Source organism: Pseudorca crassidens, chromosome 5, assembly GCF_039906515.1.
Source record: "Pseudorca crassidens isolate mPseCra1 chromosome 5, mPseCra1.hap1, whole genome shotgun sequence".
NCBI classification, from domain to species: Eukaryota; Metazoa; Chordata; class Mammalia; order Artiodactyla; family Delphinidae; genus Pseudorca; species Pseudorca crassidens.
This window is the reverse complement of record NC_090300.1, coordinates 78,152,726-78,179,756: the sequence shown is the minus strand read 5'-3', so window position 1 is coordinate 78,179,756 and position 27,031 is coordinate 78,152,726. Positions and strand designations below refer to the sequence as shown.

General features: G+C 43.3%; 1 pseudogene; it reads left to right on the top strand.

Moving 5' to 3' along the window:
- Positions 1-4,578: 4,578 nt before the first annotated feature.
- On the top strand, positions 4,579-5,075 carry LOC137224288 (14-3-3 protein gamma-like; annotated as a pseudogene).
- Positions 5,076-27,031: the final 21,956 nt, after the last annotated feature.

The window sequence follows — 27,031 nt, the reverse complement described above, 5'->3', positions numbered from 1 at the left end:
ATTTACAAGGGGGCCCACATTTTCATTTTGCATTGGATCCCACATATTATGTAGCTGATCCTGGCTATAGGCTGCACATGTGTTACTAAAATTCACAGCGCTCTGCAAAATCGTGGAATAAAAATCACAGGGCTTATGGGGAAAATGACGTTGGGGCACAACACTCAAAAACTTTGTCAGTGACACGTAAAAAATACACCTAGTTGGGCTTCCCTGGTGGCGCAGTGGTTGAGAGTCCGCCTGCCGATGCAGGGGACATGGGTTCGTGCCCCGGTCCGGGAGGATCCCACATGCCGCGGAGCGGCTGGGCCCGTGAGCCATGGCCGCTGAGCCTGCGCGTCCGGAGCCTGTGCTCCGCAACGGGAGAGGCCACAGCAGTGAGAGGCCCGCGTACCGCAAAAAAAAAAAAAAAAAAAAATTAAAAAAATTAAAAAAATACACCTAGTTAAAACGCTAGCATGGCTTTACACATTGAATGGTTAAGAAGTTCATCAGGATGATGATAAGTATGGTACTTTACCTCAAGAAAGACCTGAAGCTGGCTTCTGGATGTGGGTGTTGGAAGGGATGTTGGCTCCTGGACATGGGTGGCTGCGTGTTATGGTGGATGGTCGAGGGTATCAGTTATGCGATTACCAGATATGGAAGGATATGGTGAACTGAGGTAGCTGGAGGTGTCTGGGGTGTGGCCATGTGTGTTTTTTGTATTCCCAGGCGGCTTGGTTCACCTGGGTGAAGATTTCTGTTTTCACCTAGTGTTTCCCGAAGATGAAATCATTCATCAGCAAATGTGAAATTTGCAGTAGGTTCAAATTGTTCCCTCATGTATCAATTGCACTGGAACAAATTAGTATTTCTGAGACAATCATTATAGCAGACCCGACTGTCCTGTTTTAACGTTTACAGGTACTTACCCATAAAGCCTTCACAGTTCTAACCCGGGAGGTGGTTACTGGGAGAGATTCCCATGAGGGAGTGGTGAGGACTCAGCCTACATGAGGGGCATGGCGGACCTCACAGAGTCTGCCCTCCTGTATACCACATGCTAAATTCTCAAGCTCCCCAGAGAATCCGTAAACAATGAAAACTGCTGCCTTCCAAGGCCCAGCCAGCCTGCTCGGGGCTGATTGCCTAAATGGGCCTCTCACCTAGCCACCCACTTATCAACTGACAAAGAAAATCTAAAAAGAAAATCACAGTTCCCAGAAAATGTTTTCCTCTCCTGCCTTTTAAAAATCCTGTTTTGCTTTTGTTCATTACCAACAGCCTATTTGCTCTCCTGCCTCTTTTTTTTTTTTTTTTTTAAAGCTTTATTCTTTTTGTGTGTGTGTGTGTGCGGTACGCGGGCCTCTCACTGCCGTGGCCTCTCCCGTTGCGGAGCACAGGCTCCGGACGCGCAGGCTCTGTGGCCACGGCTCACAGGCCCAGCCGCTCCGCGGCATGTGGGATCTTCCCGGACCGGGGCACGAACCCGCGTCCCCTGCATCGGCAGGCGGACTCTCAACCACTGCGCCACCAGGGAAGCCCACTCTCTCCTGCCTCTTATATGTAAATAAATTACTTGCATGCAGATAACTAACTGTCTCTGAGCAACTCAGAGGTTAAGTAACTTGTCCAGGATTTTGCAGCTAACAGGGGCCAGAGCCAGAGTTAGAACACAGGTCTGTCTCTCTCCACAGCTTTTCACTCTTGCTACTTAACCTCCTCCAACAGTGAAAGCATCTGTAGTTTGAAAGAGAGTGTGCTGGTGGAGCGGTCAGGGCTGGAAAGGCAGATGGAGGTTGGGGGCTTGTGAGAGGCCCGATCCCAGACGGGAATGGCTGTGCCCGGCCCAAGAGACAGGGCTTCGAAGGCCTTTCCACCCTGGAATCTTCTCGACAAGCCCATCAGGGACAGGGGTGAGGACACCAGGAGGAGTGCAGGCTAACCCCCCTCTGTCCCATGTGGAGCAGAGTCGGGGTGACAGGGCTTTGTGCCCAGGAAGGAGAGTGGGGCCTGAATCCCCAGCATGGCTGCAGTTTGGGATTATAGGGAATATCCACAGTTGCCTTTTCTCCCATGACCCTTCTGTTTAACTATATGGTCATAACCTGACTGTGACCTGGAGAGTGGCGGAAAAAAAATGAGATTGGAAAATGAGATAACCCTCGCCAACCATAAAGAGTACTTGCTTATCTACATCTGTAGTGTACATGGTGGGGAGGGAAGAGGCAGAGGGGGCAGTGAGGAAAGAAGAATCACATGCAAAGTCCAAACATTTCAAATACATTTGGCAATATTTTAAAAGAAGGTTAACCTGTATGTAAAACAAAAAGCATAAGTCAACTTGAAAAGCAATTTTAAATAACTAAAGAAAAATATTTGCAACATATTTGCAAGATATCCTTAATATATAAACATAATATTTATATGTTTATATATATTTACTGTTTATATATTAAATATCATATAGTATTATTACAAAGTAATAATAATACTTTAAAATAAAATAAAGATGGGAGCAAAGGACATGAATAAACAAAGAAATACACAGAGGTTTTCAATCCCACCAGTATTTAAAGAAATGTAAAATCAAAACAAGATACCATTTTTTTAAAAAAATCACATTTGTAAAGATTTCAAATTAATGACAATAGCCAGGATTGATGAGCATATGGAGAAGCTCACATTCATAATTGCTCTTGGGATTATAAAAGCGTATATTACTGGACAGTAATTTGTTAATATATAATGAAAATCTTAAGAGTTTACTTCTACTTTTCGAAATTCACTTCTAGGAATTTATCCAAATGAAATTACAGGCCAAGTATACTAAGACATACGTACATAGCAAAAGCTGGAAAGTGCGTAATTGATGACAACTAGAATTTGGTTAAGTTCTTATGATGCATTAGTACAATAAAATATAATGCATTCATTAAAAATAATCTTGTGGAAGAATATACAGCAATCAGGGAAAACAATAAAACAGTGTGCAGTAAAACGTTCACAAAATCGTTTATGCCATGTTATCGCAAAAGTTTTTTAAAGAGCTATATACAACGAGAAAAAAAAAAGAAAGACTTAGGGCTTCCCTGGTGGCACAGTGGTTGGGAGTCCGCCTGCCGATGTAGGGGACGCGGGTTCGTGCCCCAGTCCGGGAGGATCCCACGTGCCGCGGAGCTGCAGGACCAGTGAGCCGTGGCCGCTGAGCCTGCACATCTGGAGCCTGTGCTCCGCAGCGAGAAGGGCCGCAGCAGTGAGAGGCCTGGTTACTGCAAAAAAAAAAAAAAAATAGACTTGGAATAAAATATACCCCAATATTAACATTGGCATTCTCTGAGTAGTCAGTTACATTCATTCTTTTTGCTTTTTGGTATAGTCAACACTAAGCACTCTTTTATAAGAAAAGAGTAAATGTTTTGTGAGTTTTTAAAACGAAGATTTACCTTCCTAAACGAGTTTTTCTCATCTGACTATTCACAGGAGTTTGAATTCCTTGAGAAGACAGACAGCCACAAGAGTCCCAGACCTGATAGGGCCTTGGGGCCAACTAGCGTGATGCATTCCCCAGGCCTGTGCTGAGCACCAGGCAGTAGGGTCTCATGCGAACAGAGTGGGTCAGCAGTAGCATTTTAAAAAACTCTCTGTGCATGTGCAGAGGAGGACTGCAGCATGAACTATATTCTTATATGGGTTGTAGTTTGGAAAAAAAAAGTTTGAGACCCTATTCTACAGTAGCCCCACCAGGCACTGCCCAGCCCTGGCTGAGCCCTTCTAGTGATGGGAAACTCACTACCTTTGTGCTGGTGTTTGACAGTACAAACTGTTAGACAGATTTCCTTATATTTCATGAGTCCTGGCTTCTCATCATGCCCGATCAGCCCCCAACTCCCTCCTCCAGGGCAGCACTTCAGACGTCTGAAGGCAGCCACCAAGTCTCGCTGAGTCCAGGCCTGCCTCCCCACCCCTTCAACTCCTTGACCACCCCCACTCCCAGTTCTGAGGCCCTTGCCTCCCCTGTCTCTTCTTAAGTCATCCTCTCCTCGTCCCCGGTCCATTAAAGTGTCACACACACGCCCATGACCCTCCCCCAAGACTGAAGCCACCATGCCAGGCCATTTTGCTCATTAATGAATCCACAGATTCATTCGATATCATTAAGGGAGCACCCACTGTGTGCCCAGCTCTGTGCTGGGTGCAGGGGAGACCCCCAGAGAAAAAGAAAGACCCGGCAGATGCCTCACGCCCGGTCCCAGGGTCGCAGCTCTAGCCGCAGCCTGGGTCAGTCCCTCCAGCACCCAGGCTCCAGGCCGCCCCGGTCTCCTCGCCCGGCCCGAAACAGCCTGTGAAGACGGTAGACCGCAGGCAACTGGTGCAGAAGCCCGGCTGGTGGAGCAGGCGGAACGCTAGGACCACAGGGCCGCGGCCACGAAGAACGTGACAGAGCTGAAGCAGCCAGTGTCTAGTGAAGAAGGAAACCTTCTCTCTGTGGCCTACAAGAGAGACCCTAGAACGGCTGGGGCACTCTGTTCTTCCTGGAGGGTCATTAGTAGTGCTGAGCAGAAGATATCTGCAGAGGGTAACGAGAAGGTAGACATGGTGCGTGCTTACCGTGAAAAAATAGACAAGGAGCTGGTGTGTCAGGATGAGCTGAGCCTGCTGGATAAATACCCAATCAAGAATTGCCAGGACAGCCAGTATGAGAGCAAAGTGTTCTAACTGAATATGAAAAGGGACTATTACCGCTACCTGGCCAAAGTCTCCACTGGAGAGAAGAGGGCAACCTTCCAGGAGTCATCTGAGAAGACATGTAGCAAAGCCCATGAGGTCAGCAAAGGGCACACGCAGCCCACTCACCCCATTAGATTAGGCCTGGCCCTTAACTACTGCGTTTTCTACTATGAGATCCGGAATGCCACAGAGCAAGCCTGCCACTCGGCCAAGACAACTTTCAATGGCGCCATTGCCAAGCTTGACACTTTCAGTGGAAACTCCTACAGGGACTCGACGCTCATCATGCAGCTCCTCGAGACAACCTAACGCTCTGGACAAGTGATCAGCAAGACGACGCCAGAGGAGAAGGCAGCAATTAAGGCCCCCAGGTGGACTGGCAGTGCACGCTGATGCTACTACTGCACTCTTTATTTATTTTATTTTGCGTGAGCTGGGGATCGTGTTGGGGAGGGAAAGAGAGGGGTGACAGGATGACCTTCTTAAGGAGAAACCCACGACCTGTCCTGACTTTGACATTTTTGCCAAAATACCACTTGTGGAAAGGCAGACTAGCTGTGCTGGTATTGGAACAGCAGCCTCACACTGGCATATGGACGGTTCTGTAGATTAATGCAAGTGGAGCTGTCTTTAACTTGTTGCTAGAAAATGGGGGCGGGGGTTTGTTTGTTTGTTTTCTTAGTCATCATTAGTCATCAATTTTATACACATCAGTGTATACATGTCAATCCCAATCACTCAATTCATCACACCCCACCCCCAGCCCTCAGCTGCTTTTCCCCCTTCGTGTCCATACGTTTGTTCTCTACATCTGTGTCTCAATTTCTGCCCTGAAAACCGATTCATCTGTACCATTTTTCTAGGTTCCACATATATGCGTTAATATACGATATTTGTTTTTCTCTTTCTGACTTACTTCACTCTGCATGACAGTCTCTAGATCCATCCACATCTCAACAAATGACCCAATTTCGTTCCTTTTTTATGGCTGAATAATATTCCATTGTATATATGTGCCACATCTTCTTTATCCATTCGTCTGTTGATGGGCATTTAAGTTGCTTCCATGACCTGGCTATTGTAAATACTGCTGCAATGAACATTGGAGTGCATGTGTCTTTTTGAATTGTCTATCTTTCTGTGAATGTGGTTTTTGTTCCACAGGCTGCAGGATTGTAGTTCTTTTTGCTTCTGCTGTCTGTCCTCTGGTGGATGAGACTATCTGAGAGGCTTGTGAACGTTTCCTGATGGTAGGGACTGGTGGTGCATAGAGCTGGGGAAAATAGGGTTTTAAGATGAAAAGAAAACTTAAGTGGAATGGCCCTCCTTCAATAAGTTCTGTGGTTCCAATAAGGATTTTTATCTTTAAGAGATATGCTCTTGTCTTTTAAGTTTTGGGTACTTTCTGTCTCATCTGTTTTAGCTGTGCATTTTTTTTCAGGGTGTATGCTACCAGACATGGAATAGTTTAAATCCCAAGCTGATAGACTTAAAACATAAGGTATATTTATTCTGATGGTTTAGGCCTTGCCTGTTTTCAGAAGTTTCTGATTAGTTGACAGCATTAACACTAAATTGCAGTTTACAGTATTTCTGCATTACAGCCATATGTAACATCAAGCCATTGATTGTGTATTTTTCTTCATTTTGGCTTTTACATCCTGAGTTAGCCTATCCAGGCTGGTTTTGCAGTTATCTATCTCCTAGGCGAAAAGGCTTGACCGAGGAGAGTCAACGCTACTTTAGGTTTTGGTTAATAGGTGCTTGGCAGGTGGCTGTGGGATTTTTGTCCTTCTTTATTCTTAACTTAAATCCACCACAAAAATTATAAATCACTTTAACAGAAACACTAAACACCACAAAAATAGAGAACATTCAGGTTTGTATCTCATTGACTGTGTTGATATTTTCAGAGACATCCCGAGTTTTAAGCTGCCACAGCTCCTTCCTCAGGGGTTACACTGCCATTTCACTCTTCGCTTGAGTCTTCCCCACTCTATCTTGTGTCCACCGCACTCACTTGGGTGGGTTGAAAAGCTGTTGGGTTGTAGAAGTTGGCAGTCGTTTTGAGAAAGGTCGTGGTGCAGTGTGTGAAAATTTAGGTGCTAGGAGCTTACTGGTAGAAAAATCCTAAAGAAAGAGCTCTATTCATAAACATTCTGTCCAATTTCGGGAACCTTGTAAGTGTGTCAGTTTTTCCTCCCTGAAAACACTCTTTACCCAAATAATCATTGCAGAAAAATAAACTAAAAGCATTATCAGATAATAAATACTTAACTCTCATTTGACAAAAAAAAGAAAAAGAAGAAAGAAAGAAAGATACAAAGGAAGGAAGGGAGGGAGGGAGGGAGGGAGCGAGGAAGGAAGGAAGAAAGGAAGGAAGGAAGGAAGGAAGGAAGGAAGAAAGGAAGGAAGGAAGGAAGACCCAGCCACCTGCCATGGGGATCCCCTAGTCTGGTGGAGTGAGATGCGTCAGCACAGATCATGTTTGTCATGACTAAGCTATGTTGCCCATGATGGCCAGCTAGACTTACATTCACCCAGGGACCTCAGCATGCTGTCTTCCCTCTGCTTGAGCAGAGAGAAGCCTGCCTCTGTGCATCACACAGGCAATGCCCGCCACCTGCCCGCCAGCTCCTCTGCGCCTCAGCCAGCTCTGGGATGAGGCATGTCCCTCCAGCAAGCAGCCCGAAGCCACACAAGCCTCTGTATTTCACTTCCCCTTCCCCCAGAGGCTCCGAAGTTTCCTGACAACTGGTACCTGTGCCAGCCACCTCCTGCACGGGTAGGGGAATAAAACAGAACCATCCTCCCAGAATTTACTTGCTACTAAGCGTAAAGGTCTATGCCAGCTCTTTTGTGCTTGTTATCAAATTTTTCTGCTCTTTTTTTTTTTTAAGCTATGATTTATTTAGTATCCACTATGTTTGGCATTTTGATGTATTATCTCTAATCATTGAAACTTCTTGAAGTAGGTGTTTATCCTGTTTTACAGATGAGAAAATTAAACACAGATGTTAATTTTTTTGTACAAATAATGTCTATTGAGCACCTGTCTGTGCAAGGTATGAGACTAGAAGCAGAGATAAAGGCAGTGGGGAGCAAGACTGCCAGTCTCTTCCCTCCTCAGTCTTGTCTGGAAGCAGATATTAAACAGAAAGGCAAGCAAATAATAATTATGATAAGTGCCATGAAGGAAAGTAGAGAACATTCTAGGGACATACAGCAGGAACACTTACTTTAGTGGGGGGCAGGCAGGAGCTAAAGGAGGAACAGGAGTTAGCCAGGGAGGGGTGGGGCAAGATGGCTGTGAGCAGAGCAATGGCATGTGCTAAGGCCCTGAGGTGAATAGAAACTTGGCCTAATCAAGGGTCTGAAAGAAGGCCAGAGGGATTGGGGCCAAGACAGGGGAATGAGTGGAATGAGGCTAGAGAGCTGGGTAGGAGTCAGATCCTTCAGGTTTTCAAGCTCTGCAAGCATAAGGATCTCCTGGGGGAGCTGATTTCAAGGCCGGCTCTGGAGCCCACCCTCCACCGAGTCTCAGCCAGAGCACCTGCACTTTTACCTGTTTCCCCAAGTGATGCTGAGGCAGGTAGCCAGAAGCAGACACCTCAAGGAGTACAGATGTAGGTGTCATCAGCCATCTGAAGGATCTCAGACTTTTCCTAAGAGGAGGGGAAGCTGTTGAGACCAAGACCATACAGCATGCTAGCTGGCAGAGATTTGAACTCAGTTCCATCTGATTCCCAAAGCAGGGGACACTGTCTCTTCCTAAAAGGAAGGTGGTGTCAGGTGGGCGCACTGAGGGCTGGAGGAAGGACCGTCCAGGGGAGGGAACAGTGTCAGCCAGAATCCTTGTGGCTCGGAGGTAGGGGGTCAGGGCAGCCACAGCCACTGGCCTGAGCAGAGCCAAGGCTCAAGGTCCCCTTTCCCCATCACCTTGTGAGGGCCTCACATGTTCCTGTCCCAAGTACTTTTGCATCTGAATCTCATTTTGGCTTTACAAATACTGTACCACTGTGAAGAGGAAGAGTCTACTGGGACCATTCTCTTTCTTCTCCAGTGAATACACTGAGGGTCACCTAGGTGAAGCCACCGTGAAAGAATTTCAATGTACAATGGAACCTGAAGCTATAACATGGAAAATCTCATCTACGGGCCCTCAGGAAAAAAAACTTAAGGACCAAGAAACTGATTTTTCATAAATCCCTGATTCACAGGAGAGTGATAATATTGGAATTTTCTTAAATGGTATGGAGGTGATCAGGGGTTGCTTCATATCAACCTTGCAGATTTTTGCTTATAGTTTCCAGAGGCATGAAGAAGAAATGACCCAGGTCAGGTTGGTCTCACAAAATGAGCTGAATTGAGCTTTGTTTATATGACTGGACTGGTTTTGTCTGCTCGGGGAATTTTCAAAGCTGGTCTCCGTTTGTTTTTTATTGTAGCAAATTCTAACTGAGTCCCCCACTCTCTACAGTCCCTGCCCATAAATACAGACTACCACAGATCCTCATCAGACTTGCCTGTAGCTTGCTACAGTTTTCGTGTCCTCAACTGCAATTCTTCTGCTATTCTGGAATAAACTTATCTTTTTGGCAACTTTGAGCTTGCCTCATTTTACCTTTTTATTTAGGTCAACATTCCTTGGCGTCTGAAGTAAGATCCAAAGGAAATGACCTCTAAAGGACGACGCCCCTCAGGATCCAGCCAGGTGCATGCACTGAGCCCCTTGTACTCATCGCTTCCATGTGTTACCCATGACTTCCAGTTTGGTGAGTCTCCGCTCAGATTCTGAGGTCCCTCCCTTTGGTTGAGTTCTCCGACTTTATGACTTTACTTGGGCTCTATTTAAAGGCTTTGTCCTTTTTGGTGAGTACTTGTTTGTTTTCTTATTGGAAGCACGCTAGAATTTTGGTATAATTCCTTTGGAATTCTTGAGTGCAAAAATGAATGAATGAATGAATAAGTAAATAAATAATCAGTGGGCACAGGTCAAGCAAATAAACACTACGAGAGCACTCCCCGCTCCTCGTTATGAGAGATTTCGATCTTGAAGCAAGACTCCCATGAGAGCTAAGTTGGTTGTGGACAGGCCAGATTGACATTAGGTCACCTGCCAACTGCAAGACAATTTCTGTGTAACAAGGGATAACTGGTCATGAGTCAAACAACTGAGACAAAGGCTGTCCGCCAGGGGAAAAAAAAGAGAGAGAGAGAGAGAGAGAGAGAGAGAATCCCATGAAAGGCACTCTGTGAAACAAAACACAACTCCCAACTCTGAAAACTCCCCTTTCAGACTATTTAGGAATTTTCTTTTGCTCAGAAGAAAACCTCTGAGATATGTAATCCCAGTCATCTGAATGCTCTAAGGGTGGCCCTCCTTCAAGGACCCTGGCTGGTTTTATGTTAAAAAATTATGGTCTCTCCTCAGATGCATTTTTGACTAACTGGACCAACCTTACTAAAGATAATTTAGAACTTCAATGGCCATTATGGAGAACCTTAGATCTCCCCAAACTTGTTTTTCTATGGACTAAATTAGAAGACTGTGTCAATAGAACTAAACATATGAATGGAATAGCTATTTTACTTGGTGACTAAAGACTTCTAAAGTATTCAGAATTCTAAAATTGTTTCTTTACAAAATACTATTTCTAAGTTAACAGAAGGAGATTAAACAGAAGGAAAATAAAAAAGGAGATTTTTTTCTAGTTTTTTTAATTGAGATATAGTACAATATTGTATGTTATAGGCATGTAACACAGTGATTCACAATTTTTAAAGGTTATACACCATTTAGAGTTATTATAAAACATTGGCTATATTCCCTGTGTTGTACAATATATCTTTGTAGCTTATTTATTTTATACCTAATAGTTTGTATCTCTTAATCCCCTACCCCTATCTTGCCCCTCCCTCCACCCTTCTCCCTGCTGGTAGCCACTAGTTTGTTCTCTGTATCTGTGAGTCTGTTTCCTTTTTGTTATATTCACTAGTTTGTTGTATTTTTTGCATTCCACATATAAGAGTGATATACAGAATTTGTCTTTTTCTGACTTATTTCACTTAGCCCAGATTTTTAAAAAGCATTTGAGGCCTCTTCCTCAGCAGCACCAGCCAATGTTTCCCTAATCCCATTACTCTGCCTCCTCTATATCCACCTTTGCCCTCTTCTAATCTCCTTCCTTTATCTGAACTCCCTTTCTTCTCTAGTGCTGAAACTAACCAACTGAGCCTGCTAAAATATTCTCTTTTAAAATTAGCCCTCCTGGGACTTCCCTGGTGGCACAGTGGTTAAGAATCCGCCTGCCAATGCAGGGGACACGGGTTCAAGCCCTGGTTCGGGAAGATTCCACATGCCACAGCTAAGCCCGTGCACTACTGAAGCCTGCGTGCCTAGAGCCCGTGCTTTGCAACAAGAGAAGCCACCACAATGAGAAGCCCGTGCACCACAACAAAGAGTAGCCCCCACTCACCGCAACTAGAGAAAGCCCACAGGCAACAACAAAAACCAACGCAGCCAAAAAAATTAAATAGATAAATATATTTTTTTAAATAAAATAAAATTAGGCCTTATGGGATTAACAGATACATACTACTACACATAAAATAGATAAGTAACAAAGATTTACTGTATAACACAGGTGACAATATTCAATATCTCATAAAAACCTATAATGGAAAATAATCTGGAAAAAATATAATAACTGAATCACTTTGCTGTACACCTGAAACTAGTACAATATTGTAAATCAACTGTACTTCAATTAAAAAATAAATAAATAAAATTAGGCCTCCTGAGGATTTCTTAAATCCCATGGACCAAAGCTGAATTTGGAGCTATAATAAAAGATTTTCCCCAAGGTAACTGAGGATGCTCAGATTCGCTGAAGAATTCAGTATTGCAATTCAAATTTATCAACCTGGCTTCTCCGATCTTTATCAGTCAGTCCACATGCTTGCTGGAGAAGGTCAAGTCCAGCATTGGATGAAAACTGCTAATTGGGAAAGCCCCAAACAATCTTTAGAATTCCAATTAAGTCAACCACCAGATTTTTTATATGACCAAGCTCGTATGTTATATGACCAAGCTTGTATGTTATATGACCAAGCTCATACCATACTCAAAGGTTGCATCTCGCCATTCCAAGGGCTTTCTCTAAACTACTAAACTAGAACAAATTTCAGGTGTGCACCCAAAAGCCTGCCAAATATATTTATGATTACTACAGCAGACTCCAAATTGTCTTTAAACAAAATTCTGGACTCCCTATAGACATTGAATCCACCGGGGTGGCCTTGAATTTAATGCTTACAAACCATTTAAACAGAAACCATTTAAACCTTTTAAAGAACTATAACTTAGACAAAAATTAACAAAAACACCTGAATGGCATAATTGATGAGTAATGCTTTCTGCGAAAGATCTTGATCAAAACGGGGGAAATGTGAAAGAATTTCCATCTAAAATGGAACCTGAGGATATAAAATGGAAAAATCTCTTGCCTGTACCCTCAGGAAAACAAAACTTAAGGACTGAGAGATTGATTTTTTTGTAAGTGCCTGATTTACAGAAAACTGGTAATATTGGAGTTTTCTTAAATGATGAAGAGTTGGTCAGGGGTTGCTTCATATCAACCTTGGGAAATTTTGCTTATGGTTTCCAGAGGTATGAAGAAGAAATGACCCAAGTCAGGTTGGTCTTGCAAAAGAAGCTGACCTGAACTTTGTTTGTATGACTGAACTGGTTTTATCTGCTCAGGAATTTTAAAAGCTGGTCGCCATTTGTTTTTTATTTTAACAGACTCTAACTGAATTCTCCCTTCTGTACATTCCTGCCCATATGTGTCCTGAATTGGAATTCCTCTGCTATTCCTGAATAAACTCATCTTTTTTGACAATTTTGTTTTTGGTTTTTTTGCGGTACGTGGGCCTCTCACTGTTGTGGCCTCTCCCACTGCGGAGCACAGGCTCCGGACGCGCAGGCTCAGCGGCCATGGCTCACGGGCCCAGCCGCTCCGCGGCATGTGGGATCTTCCCAGACCAGGGCACGAACCCGTGTCCCCTGCATCAGCAGGTGGACTCTCAACCACTGCACCACCAGGGAAGCCCTTTTTTGACAATTTTTATCTTACCTCATTTTACCTTTTTATTTAGATTGACACCATTTACTTGATGGCCTGTGTTAAGTCAGTGAGTAGAAAAATGTGCTAGGGCCTGAGGAAGGAAGAGGACTGGATTTGCCAGTGGGCAGCCAGAGTGGTCCTTGCATGTTCCAGAGGTTATGAGACAGCAGCAACCCCTGCTGTCATCAACCCCTTGGAGGCAGGAGGCTGGAAAAAATGAGCTCTGGATTTTGATCACAGGAGCTCTCTGTGTGGGCGCTGCTTTGGTTCAGGGAGGTCATGGAGATACCGAAACCTGGACAGTCTCACCACTGTGTGACTTTGGGCGGCTGCTACCACTTTGCGCCTCAGGTTCCTGTTTGTGAAATGAGGTTGGACTAGTCAGTTGCTATAGCCATTTTCAGGTCAAACACTGTGCGACTCTGAGTCGGGTTGGGTGGGTCCCTGATTCCAGAGGGTGCTGGCACCATGGATGTTTGGGGCTGAGACAGCAGTGATCCCAGTGCCAAGAGGAACAAGGAAGTAAGGGAATGTTTCAAATTCAGTTTCAATGTGGGCTGCTGTGAGAACTGGGTGGGGAATGGGGTGAAGGGTGGGGCTGTCACAAGCAGAGAGGAGGTGACTGTGGGCTCAGACCCCGGGGCCAGGCAGAGGAAATGGAATCAGCAGCATGACATCCTGGCAGAGGTGGGGGCAAATGTGGGGCTCCCCTAGGGAGGGAAATTGCTGGTCTCCACTGGCCCACAAGAAGTTCCCTCTCCTCTTACAACCAGGTTGGATCAGAGGAGTAGGACCAGGGCAGTGGCTGATGAAAGGGAAGGTGGGGCATGGGAGGCTTTGACTTCTCAGTCCTCAGAGATTTTTTGCCATCACTCAGCACCCCAGTCAAGCCGTCACCTGCCCCTTCTCCCCATGTGAGAGCTCAGAGCAGGTGCCTCCCCCAGGGATGGTCTCCATACTCTGTCCACTACTGCAGAACTCCACGTGGCTGTGCAGACCCACAGCCATCTCTCGGCCTTCCCAGGCTAGGATGTGCATCTCCTCCTGGCTTGTTCTCCTGCATTCAACCTGAAACTGCTCTGAAGCCCCAGCCCACAGCAGCCTGGTTCCTCTGTCCTCCTGTTTCCCACACCTCTCTGCTCTCCACTGCCCTGCTGTATTGGGCACCTACCAAATCTGTCCGTGTCTAATTATGCACCTCCCTGACTCATCTCTCCTCTTCTTTGTCATCCTTCCCCTTTTCCTCAATTCTCTCCTCCCTCATACACCTCAGGCCACTAGCTGGCCTTTTGCCTATTGCTAAGATGGTAGACCCATGATGACCCCTTTGATCCTCAGCAAATTTAACATTTATGAAAGATCCACATTTCCTAAAGCCCATAATTCTAGAGTTGGAAGGTGCTCCATGGGAGGTGACAGGGAGCCTACTGATCACGTTGGCCGGGCCCATGCTCTCAGCCCAGCGGCGAAGCGTGAGGTCTTGTCAGTGCCCCAGCCTCTGGGGAAATGATTCCTGCTAACCACACCCACTGGAGGACACCTGGTATATAAACCAAAATGCCAGTTAGTTAACTGAAAATATAAGATGAAACTCCCAAAGGGTCTGAATGCTTGATGCCTGTTGATTTATTCTCCCCAGTTCTAGTCTGTTCATCTTCAGTGGGGTCTGTCCCTTTGCAAGGATTAGAACACTTGCATCTGATGACAGGGCATTTCCTTCACAACTTGTGGGTATCTGAACACTCAAATTAAGTAGCTTGGTGAGCCTAGGATCGGAATTAGGGGAGAGGGGAGTATAAGGCTGCATTTCCCAAAGCACAACATTCTCACATGAATAACTTTCCCAAAAAAAGGACGTGTAAAGCCAGTTGCATTTGGAGAAGGCTGCATACTTCAACCCCCTCCTGCAAATTGACAGTGTGTGTTGGCCTATTCAAGGCTGTGAAATGAACAAGTTTACAAGAAATTTTCCAAATTTATTTGAAGGTGAAACTGTTTTCCCCCACACTCCCTAATACTATCAGAATGCTAATGCTGGGCTACTGTGGGTAATGGTTTCTGGGAAGTGGAGAGCCGTGCTCCTGTCCCAGGGCCTCTCCCCTCCCATCAGGCTGGCCCACCTGGTTCAGCTTCATGGGCCCCCTTTCTTGTTCTCCTTGTTGACCAGTTTCTGCTAGCACATTCTTTCTTTATCCGTGTTATTTGCATTATCAAGGCTCTGACAACCCTTCTATACCCTGATGATAGCTTGGGAAGCCTTTTTGTGTTTAAGACGACTTCTATACCAGCAACAGGGGATGAAAGTGCTGTTTAGGAGAACCAGGAAGGAATTCAAGAAAAAAATCATAAAGGGCAGGTGCACTGAGCCAATAAGGGAGCAGATGTCCGTGAGGGATTTAGAAACACAGGCGCGGACCTGGGCTGAGTTTGGGGATGAGGTCTGGGGAGACCAGAATTGCTCTGACTTACACAGTGACTAGAACCTGGAGTGTCAGGGGTGATCTTAGAGGGAGAGGTGAGGAGAAGCCTTGGAAAAGGAGAGGAAGCCAGATTTCACAAATAAAAACATAGAACATCCAGTAAAATTTGAATTTCATATGAACAACAGATAATTATTTTATATATTCCATGCAGTATTTGGGACATACTTATATTAAAGATCATTTGTTGTTCATGTGAAATTCAAATTTAACTGAACGTCCTGTATTTTTTCTGACAGCTCTGTGCAGCAAGAAGGGGAGGCCTGGGTGGCTGGGAGTCGGGGGTGCTGGGGGCAGGCCTGAGGCAGGTGACAGGAAGACTGCCTGCCCCTCTGTGACAGGCAGCTGTTTGCTGTGCCGTGCGTCCAGTGACCTGGAGACAACAGTCAGTGTTCTGCTACAGGGGGGTGCCTCATGGGGCTGGGGCACAGGGCCAGGATCCAGGAGAGGAAGACTTTGTCTCACATTTGGGTTGGCACAGGGACAGAGAGAAAAGCAGAACTGCCTTGTGCAGGGTAGAGCCCAAAAAGTCACCAGGCAGGAAACTGGAGGAGGGGGTCAGGGTGTAGGGGGCTGACACAAGAGCATCCCTTCCAATCCCCCACCACCAAAGGGTTCTCAGTGTCTGGGAGGAGCATTGAACTTGATGAGGGAGGTGGGATGGGACTTGAACCCACCATATCTAGACTTCAAGGAAAGGATGACTCCAGTTGACATTTGGGTCTTATATGTTTGTATATGTACACATGTGTATGTTTGTATGATCTTACCTATTACATGTTAGTTTTGTTAGTCTCTCAGAATCCTAGAGATGGGATAACAATCCTTATTGTTATCCTTAAAAAGGACTTCAAAGACCAATTATTTCAGTACTCTCATGGTAGGCATGAAGAAACTGAGGCCCAGAGGAGTGAACCGGCTTGTCCAGAGTCACACAGCTGAGCCAGAACTAGCAGCCCCTGTGGTAAACACAGCTCTTTCTGCTATTCTAAGTTTTCTCTCCACATTCAAAAGAGTTAACATTGTTGTGCCTTGTCTATAAAATGGGGACAATAATAGTTTATCATAGGACTGTTGTGAGGATTAACTAAAATGATACATGATTAGAAGTGTCCACCACTGATACCTGTTTTTATTGTCATCTCTTGACACCTATGTTGTTTCAGTCCTCTGAAAAGCTGTTGCCATGACAGGATTAGACATGCAATTGGAGGAAAAGCCTCTGAAAGAAGGGGAGTATATTTGTTATCTATTACTGCAGATCAGATTACTCCAAAACTCAGTGGCTTAAAACAGCAAACGTATTATTTCACAGTTTCTGAGAGTCAGGAATCTGGAGACACTTAGCTAGGTGCTTCTGGTTCAGGGCCTCTTGGGAGGTTGCAGTTGAGCTGTCAGCCGGGGCAACGGTCAGCTAAAGGCTTCCAAACTCACTCAGGTGACTGTTGGCTGGAGGCCTCAGCTCCTTACTGTGTGGACTAGAGCTGCTCAACAACATGGCAGCTGGCTTCCCCCAGAGCAAGTGATCTGAGAGAGGGAGAGGGAGAGAGCAAGACAGAAGCCGCAGTGCCTTTCATAGCCTTATCTCAGAACTGACATACTATCTCTTGTGCTATACTCTACTGGTCACACAGACCGAACCTGGTACAATGTGGGAGGGGACTGCATAGGAACGCGAATACTGGGAGGTGGGGATCATTGAACGCCATTTGGAGACTGGCTACCACAGGGAGGGAACCAGAGAGGGTGAGAGCAGCCTTTGGACCAGGATTCAGAGAAAGAGGAAAGGAAAAAGGACTGGGTAGGAAGAGTCCTAGGTCACAGCTCAGTTCTAAGATGGTTCTCATCAGGCCAATAGGGTGTTCTCCAGCCAGAGTTATGCATTGGAGAAGCTCCATGGTTTGCTGGAATGGGCCTGCATTATAGTCTCACTGTGCTCAGGCATTGGTTGGGAGCAGCCTAAGGTGGGGGGTAGGGGGAAGAAATGGCCTCTGGGCAAAAGTGACGGTAGACACAGAGGGACAGCAGCTGGGTTGTCAGTCAGTTATGCTCCTTGCAGCAGGAGACCTGAGCAGTGCATTTTCATGGCTGTCACAAAACCCTGCCCCACAGTACATAAATGTAATCAAAGAAGCTGTTCTTCAAAAGATATTATGTGTGGTGGGCCCAGGGAGATTTGAGGCCAAGCGCCAAGTGAATCACAAGCAAGTGATTTTCTTTTCAGTGGACAAATATTTTCTAAGTTTCAGCTCTGCCTAGGCCTGGAAAGACACCGTCTCTGTCCTCCCGGCATTCCCAGCTGAGCCAGCCTGACAGGTAAGCACATATCTGGGAAGGCTTCCCGTAGGAGGTGACACCTTAGCTGAATCTTTCAAGACTGTAGGGATTAGCCAGGCAAAGAAAGGAGAGGGCTCTCTGGCAGACACAGAAAAAGGTGAGGCCTGTGCAGCCCTGACAACCAGGACAGTCTGCAAATCCCTTCACCAGGGACGCACACCTGTCACATCCTAGGGGAGTGTAAGGTCTCAGGCCAGGCTGGATAGTGCTACGGACCACAGCACAGCCAGTGGGACAATGTGATGCAGATGCTCATAGACAGTGAAGCAGGGCCAAGAGTGAGGTCTGAGGGGCGGGTTGAGGCCGACAGGAAAACAAGACTCAAGGGCAGAAGCTGGGAAGATGCAGAACAGACTGAGGAGTTCAGTGGAGGTGGGTCAAGGCAGGTTGCAAATGATGGGAAGTCTCGGGGGCCTAATGACCTATTGTGCCAGAGGCGAGGGACACACGTGAGCACCAGCCTGCAGAGGCACACAGGGCCAGGCAGCCACCAAGCAAGAGAAGTGGAGGGGATGTGAGAGGTGACCAGGGTGGGGCTGAGGCTGGGGAGTGGCTGAGGCTGGCAGGAGCGCTCAACAATCTCCCACTGGGAGGAACCAAAGATGGGAGAAGGCGCGCATAAAAAGTTGTGTTGACTCGTCTTGGGTTCCCAGAGTGACAACCAACAATTAAAGAAGGCTTGAGAGTAGAAAGGAGGGAAGGGGGAAAGATGGCTCCAAGGATGTACCAGAGGAGGAAGGCTATGGAGATGGCATAGTCTGTGAAATGGGGCAGAAGAGGCAGAAGGGGGTGGAAATGAGGGAGAAAGGACACAGAGGAAGACACCGAATAAGAGCAGGTGGGAATGAGTATTGGAAATAGGCTGGTTGTCAAGGAGCTTCTGTGCCCAAATTCTTGTACCTTGGAGTCACATCACATCCAGGAGGGAGATTCCCCTCTCCCCACCCCCTCCTGAACTTGGGTCTGGGAAGGGGGGATTGGAGGGTGGGAAGCGTGGGGAGCAACTACAGGGCTTGGGAGATGTAAGCAGAGAAGGCATGCCTCCTCGAATGCCCTGAGGAGCGCATGAGAAAGCCTCCCTCAGTTAGGGGTCTGCTCTGTACCCTCTGGGAACACTTTACCTTCCCTCATAACAATCCCCGAGAAGGGGATTACCATCTTATGTCAGCCCAGAGGAGACTGAGGCTCAGAGAGGTCCAAGTGGGTGCATTCCCAAATGTAGCCCTCAGACCTACGCTGGTCACCGTGAGATAACTACAGAAACTGGGAAGAGTTGTTTGGGAACTTCGACAGCACTGTGACAGAGAAGTTGCTTCTCTCTTATATAATAAACATTTGGCATAAAACAGCTAGGAATAAACTTTAAAAGAATTGTGAAAAAGTCATATGGGGAAAGCTTTTAAACTGTTAATGAAGGATTTAAAAAAGAAAGTCCTGAATAAATAGGAAGACATGTCGTTTTCCCAGATGAAAAGCGTTAATAGTATAAACATGTAATTCTCCCTATATTAACCTCTGCAGTTAGAACTAAAATGCTAATGTTATTTTTTGAAACTTGAAAAAAATTTTATTTTTTAAATTTATTTTATTTATTTATTTTGGCTGCATTCGGTCTTCATTGCTGCGCGGGCTTTCCCTAGTTGCAGCGAGCGGGGGCTACTCTTCGTTGCAGTGCACAGGCTTCTCATTGCGGTGGTCTCTCTTTGTTGCAGAGCATGGGCTCTAGGCACGTGGGCTTCAGTAGTTGTGGCATGCGGGCTCAGTAGTTGTGGCGCACAGGCTTAGTTGCTCCGCGGCATGTGGGATCCTCCCGGACCAGGGCTCGAACCCATGTCCCCTGCATTGGCAGGTGGATTCTTAACCACTGTGCCACCAGGGAAGTCCTGAAACTTGAAAATTTGATTCTCAAATTCACATGGAAAAATAAATTTTGAGTAACTAGCCAGACATCAAAATGTAAAACTATAGTAACTTAAAGTATAGTCTTGGTCTAAGAACTGGTAAATAGATCAATGTAAGGGAACAATATCAGAGAAAAATTCATGGAAATTAAATGAAGATTTTTGACAATTTGAAAGTCTGGTACTAAATGAAATAATATCTCTATGTGTTTAATAAACGTGTCTCTAGGAATGTTTATTTCACTTTATAATGTCATTTGAAAGACTTCTATATTCATGGGGCCCATCAAGCAATATTCATTGAAAGCCAGAATTTAAAAAAAAAAAATTCCACAAAGAAAAGAAGTGAGTAGTTTGCTTCACAAGATAGTGATTTGAAAACCAAGATACTCTTGGGGAAACATAAATTTCACAAATGTTTGGCTAAAATGTGACGGGTTGGCAAATTACAGACCAAATCCAGCTGCTGCCTATTTTTGTAAATAAAGTTTTATTGGAACACAGCCACGCCCATTCGTTTCCATACTGTCTACAGCTGCTTTCATGCTACCATGGAAGAGTTGAGTAGCTATGGACAGAGATTGTATGGCCCTTTGCAGAAAAAGTTTGCCAGGCTCTGCTCTATGTAATTGAATTAGAATAAGTTAAAAGTCAGATGAAGGGTATCTGATTGTGCTACAATTTATTTATTTTTTGCGGTACACAGGCCTCTCACTGTTGTGGTCTCTCCCGTTGTGGAGCACAGGCTCCGGACACGCAGGCTCAGCGGCCATGGCTCATGGGCCTAGCCGCTCCGCGGCATATGGGATCTTCCCGGACCGGGGCACGAACCCGTGTCCCCTGCATCAGCAGGCGGACTCTCAACCACTGTGCCACCAGGGAAGCCCTATAATTTATTTTTAATCAGAAAAAATACTCTAAGCAATCACTGTATATTTATAATCATAAAATAGGTTCAATGATACCCAACAATTTGATAAATAAAAAATAAAATAAGCATATTATCGTGTAAAATTTTGGGATTAATATTTTATGTCTTTGGCTTTTATGTTTCATTTGTCTAATTCTCTTTTTTTCTGATTCTTTTCCTTCCAGCTTTAGTGAGTCATAATTGACATACAGCACCATATAAGTTTAAAGTGTACAGCATGACAGCATGATGATTTCACTTACATCAGAAAATGATTGCCACAATAAATTCAGTGAATATTCATCATTTCATATAGATACAAAAGAAAAAGAAAAAAAATTTTTCCTTGTGATGAGAGCTCTTAGGATTTATTCTCTTAACAACTTTCATGTGTAACATACAGTGGCATTAATTATATTTATCATGTTTAACATTACATCCCTAGTAGTTATTTATCTTATAACTGGAAGATTTTACCTTTTGGCTATTTTCATTCAATTCCCTCTTCCTTCACCCCCACCCCCACCTCTGGTAACCATAAATCTGATCTCTTTTTCTATGAGTTTGTTTGTTTTTGAAGTATAGTTAACCTACAACACTATGTTAGTTCCTGGTTCACAACATTGTGATTCGATATTTCTGTACATTTCAAAATGATCATCACAATAAGTCTAGTTACCATCTGTCACCATACAAAGATGTTATATTATTATTGATTATATTCCCTACACTGTACATTTCATCCCTGTGATTCATTTGTTTTGTAACTAGAAATTTGTACATCTTAATCTCCCTCAGCTATTTCTCTCATCACTCCACCACCCTCTCCTCTGGCAGCCACCTGATTGTTTTTTGTATCTATGGCTCAAGTTTCTGTTTAGTTATGCTTGTTCATTTGTTTTGTTTTTTTAGATTCCACATATAAGTGGAATCATACAGTATTGTCTTTCTCTTTCTGATTTATTTCCCTTAGTATAATACCTTCTAGGTCCACCCATGTTGTCGCAAGTGACAAGATTTCACTCGTTTTTTTATGTCAGAGTAACATTCCAGTGTGTGTGTGTGTGTGTGTGTGTGTGTGTACCACATCTTCTTTATCCATTCATCTATTGATGAGCACTTCCTTAACTTTCTGCATTTCTACAAGATGCTCCACCTCCCTTCAGAAAACTTGCACAAGCCTCTTAGAAATCCTCATCTACCAGAGGGCAGACAGCAGAAGCAAGAAGAACTACAATCCTGCAGCTTGTGGAACAAAAACCACATTCACAGAAAGATAGACAAGATGGAAAGGCAGAGGGCTATGTACCAGATGAAGGAACAAGATAAAACCCCAGAAAAACAACTAAATGAAGTGGAGATAGGCAACTTTCCAGAAAAAGAATTCAGAATAATGATAGTGAAGATGACCCAGGACCTTGGAAAAAGGATGGAGGCAAAGATCGAGAAGATGCAAGAAATGTTTAACAAAGACCTAGAAGAATTAAAGAACAAACAAACAGAGATGAACAATACAATAACTGAAATGAAAACTACACTAGAAGGAATCAATAGCAGAATAACTGAGGCAGAAGAACAGATGAGTGACCTGGAAGACAGAATGGTGGAATTCACTGCTGTGGAACAGAATAAAGAAAAAAGAATGAAAAGAAATGAAGACAGCCTAAGAGACCTCTGGAACAACATTAAACACAACAACATTCGCATTATAGGGGTCCCAGAAGGAGAAGAGAGAGAGAAAGGACCTGAGAAAATATTTGAAGAGATTATAGTCGAAAACTTCCCTAACATGGTAAAGGTAATAGCCACCCAAATCCAAGAAGTGCAGAGAGTCCCATACAGGATAAACACAAGGAGAAACACACCAAAACACATAGTAATCAAATTGGAAAATATCAAAAGAGAAAGAAAAATTATTGAAAGCAGCAAGGGAAAAACGACAAATAACGTACAAGGGAACTCCCATAAGGTTAACAGCTGATTTCTCAGGAGAAACTCTACAAACCAGAAGGGAGTGGCATGATATACTTAAAGTGATGAAAGGGAAGAACCTCCAACCAAGATTACTCCACCCGGCATTCAGATTCGATGGAGAAATCAAAAGCTTTACAGACAAGCAAAAGCTAAGAGAATTCAGCACCACCAAACCAGCTCTACAACAAACGCTAAAGGAACTTCTCTAAGTGGGAAACACCAGAGAAGAAAAGGACCTACAAAAATTAACCCAAAACACTTAAGAAAATGGTCATAGGGACATACATATCGATAATTACCTTAAACGTGAATGGATTAAATGCTCCAACCAAAAGACACAGGCTTGCTGAATGGATACAAAAACAAGACCCATATATATGCTGTCTACAAGATACCCACTTCAGACCTAGGGACACATACAGATTGAAAGTGAGGGGATGGGAAAAGATATTCCATGCAAATGGAAATCAAAAGAAAGCTGGAGTAGCAATACTCATATCGGATAAAATAGACTTTAAAATAAAGAATGTTACAAGAGACAAGGAAGGACACTACATAATGATCAAGGGATCAATCCAAGAAGAAGATGTAACAATTATAAATATATATGCACCCAACATAGGAGCACCTCAATACATAAGGCAACTGCTAACAGATATAAAAGAGGAAATCGACAGTAACACAATAATAGTGGGGGACTTTAACACCTCAATTACACCAATGGACAGATCATCCAAAATGAAAATAAATATGGAAACAGAAGCTTTAAATGACACAATAGACCAGATAGATTTGATTGATATTTATAGGACATTCCATCCAAAAACAGCAGTTTACACTTTCTTCTCAAGTGCACACAGAACATTCTCCAGGAGAGATCACATCTTGGGTCACAAATCAAGCCTCAGTAAATTTAAGAAAATTGAAATCATATCAAGCATCTTTTATGACCACAATGCTATGAGATTAGAAATCAATTACAGGGAAAAGAACATAAAAATACAAACACATGGAGGCTAAACAATACATTACTAAATAACCAAGAGATCACTGAAGAAATCAAAGAGGAAATAAAAAAAATACCTAGAGACAAATGACAATGAAAACACGACAATCCAAAACCTATGGGATGCAGCAAAAGCAGTTCTAAGAGGGAAGTTTATAGCTATACAAGCCTACCTCAAGAAACAATCTAACCTTACACCTAAAGGAACTATAGAAAGAAGAACAAACAAAACCCAAAGTTAGCAGAAGGAAGAAATCATAAAGATCAGAGCAGAAATAAATGCAATAGAAACAAAGAAAACAATAGCAAAGATCAATAAAACTAAAAGCAGGTTCTTTGAGAAGATAAACAAAATTGATAAACCACTAGCCAGACTCATCAAGAAAAAGAGGGAGAGGACTTAAATCAATAAAATTAGAAATGAAAAAGGAGATGTTACAACAGACACCGCAGAAATACACAGCACCCTAAGAGACTACTACAAGCAACTCTATGCCAATAAAATGGACAACCTGGAAGAAATGGACAAATTCTTAGAAAGGTATAACCTTCCAAGACTGAACCAGGAAGAAATAGAAACTATGAACAGACCAATCACAAGTAATGAAATTGAAACTGTGACTAAAAATCGTCCAACAAACAAAAGTCCAGGACCAGATGGCTTCACAGGTGAATTCTATCAAACATTTAGAGAAGAGCTAACACCCATCCTTCTCAAACTCTTCCAAAAAATTGCCGAGGAAGGAACATTCCCAAACTCACTCTATGAGGCCACCATCACCCTGATACCAAAACCAGACAAACATACTACAAAAAAAAAGAAAATTACAGACCAAAATCACTGATGAAAAAGATGCAAGAATCCTCAACAAAATACTAGTAAACAGAATCCAACAACACATTAAAAGGACCATACTCCATGATCAAGTGGGATTTATCCCAGGGATGCAAGGATTCTTCAATATATGCAAATCAATCAATGTGATACACCATATTAACAAATTGAAGAAGAAAAACCATATGATCATCTAAATAGATGCAGAAAAAGCTTTTGACAGAATTCAACGCCTGTTTATGATAAAAACTCTCCAGAAAGTGGGCATAGAGGGAACTTACCTCAACATAATAAAGGCCATATATGACAAACCCACAGCAAACATCATTCTCAATGGTGAAAAACTGAAAGCATTTCCTCTAAGATCAAGAACAAGACAAGGATGTCCACTCTCACCACTATTATTCAACATTGTTTTGGAAGTCCTAGCCACGGCAATCAGAGAAGAGAAAGAAATAAAAGGAATACAAATTGGAAAAGAAGAAGTAAAACTGTCACTCTTTGCAGATGACATGATACTATACATAGAGAATCCTAAAGATGCCACCGGAAAACTACTAGAGCTAATCAATGAATTTGGTAAAGTTGCAGGATACAAAATTAATGCACAGAAATCTCTTGCATTCCTATACACTGATGATGAAAAATCTGAAAGAGAAATTAAGGAAACACTCCCATTTACCATTGCAACAAAAAGAATAAAATACCTAGGAATAAACCTACCTAGGGAGACAAAATACTTGTATGCAGAAAACTATAGACACTGATGAAAGAAATTAAAGATGATACCAATAGATGGAGAGATATACCATGTTCTTGGATTGGAAGAATCAATATTGTGAAAATGACTATACTACCCAAAGCAATCTACAGATTCAATGCAATCCCTACCAAATTACCAATGGCATTTTTTACAGAACTAGAACAAAAACTCTTAAAATTTATATGGAGACAAAAAAGACCCTGAGGGAAAAACACGGAGCTGGAGGAATCAGACTCCCTGACTTCAGACTATACTACAAAGCTACAGTAATCAAGACAATATGGCACTGGCACAGAAACAGAAACATAGATCAATGGGACACGATAGAAAGCCCAGAGGTAAATCCACACACCTATGGTCAACTAATCTATGACAAAGGAGGCAAGGATATACAATGGAGAAAAGACAGCCTCTTCAATAAGTGGTACTGGGAAAACTGGACAGGTACATGTAAAAGAATGAAATTAGAACACTCCCTAACACCATACATAAAAATAAACTCAAAATGGATTTGAGACCTAAATGTAAGACCGGACACTATAAAACTCTTAGAGGAAAACATAGGAAGAACACTCTTTGACAGAAATCACAGCAAGATCTTTTTTGATCCACCTCCTAGAGTAATGGAAATAAAAACAAAAATTAACAAATGGGACCTAATGAAACTTCAAAGCTTTTGCACAGCAAAGGAAACCATAAACAAGACAAAAAGAAAACCCTCACAATGGGAGAAAATATTTGCCAACTAAGCAATGGACAAAGGATTAATCTCCAAAATATCTAAACAGCTCATGCAGCTCAATATTAAGGAAACAACCCAATCCAAAAATGGGCAGAAGACCTAAACAGACATTTCTCCAAAGAAGACATACATATGGCCAAGAAGCACATGAAAAGCTGCTCAGCATCACTAATTATTAGAGAAATGCAAATCAAAACTACAATGAGGTATCAGCTCACCCCAGTTAGAATGGGCTTCATCAAAAAATTTACAAACAACAAATTCTGGATAGGGTGTGGACAAAAGGGAACCCTCTTGCACTGTTGATGGGAATGTAAACTGATACAGCCACTATGGAGAACAGTATGAAGGTTCCTTAAAAAACTAAAAATGGAATTATCATATGATTTAGCAATCCCACTACTGGGCATATACCCAGAGAAAACCATAATTCAAAAAGACACATGCACCCCAATGTTCATTGCAGCACTATTTACAATAGCCAGGTCATGGAAGCAACCTAAATGCCCATCGACAGACAAATGGATAAAGACGATGTGGTACATATATACAATTGAATATTACTCATCCATAAAAAGGAACGAAATTGGGTCGTTTGTGGAGATGTGGATGGATCTAGAGACTGTCATACAGAGTCCAGTATGTCAGAAAGAAAAAACAAATATCGTATATTAACGCATATATGAGGAACCTAGAAAAATGGTACAGATGAACCGGTTTGCAGGGCAGGAATTGAGACACAGATGTAGAGAACAAACGTATGGACACCAAGGGGGAAAAGCAGACAGGGGGTGGGGGTGGGGGTGGGGGTGTGATGAATTGGGAGATTGGGATTGACATGTATACACTGATGTGTATAAAATTGATGACTAATAAGAACCTGCTGTGTAAAAAAAAAATAAAATTTAAAAATTAAAAAAAAAACCAAGATGCTCCAGTCCATATTTTGTATTTCTTGCCGGAATCCTAGAATTAGTCATTTCTCCAAGGAGCCCAGGCTCCTTTTTATTGGAGAATGGCATTAGCAACCAAGATCCTTGATGCTAGGTGTGTCCATTGCTACCACAGCATCTCTAAGCTGACAAAACAAGAAAATATATGTATATACTAACCCACATACATACACACATATATATATATAAAAATATTTTGTATAAAATCATCTGTATCTATATTAAGCTAAACATGAGTTCATGCTGATGTCTCCAACGCCAATCCATTTCCACAGATAACTCTATCTT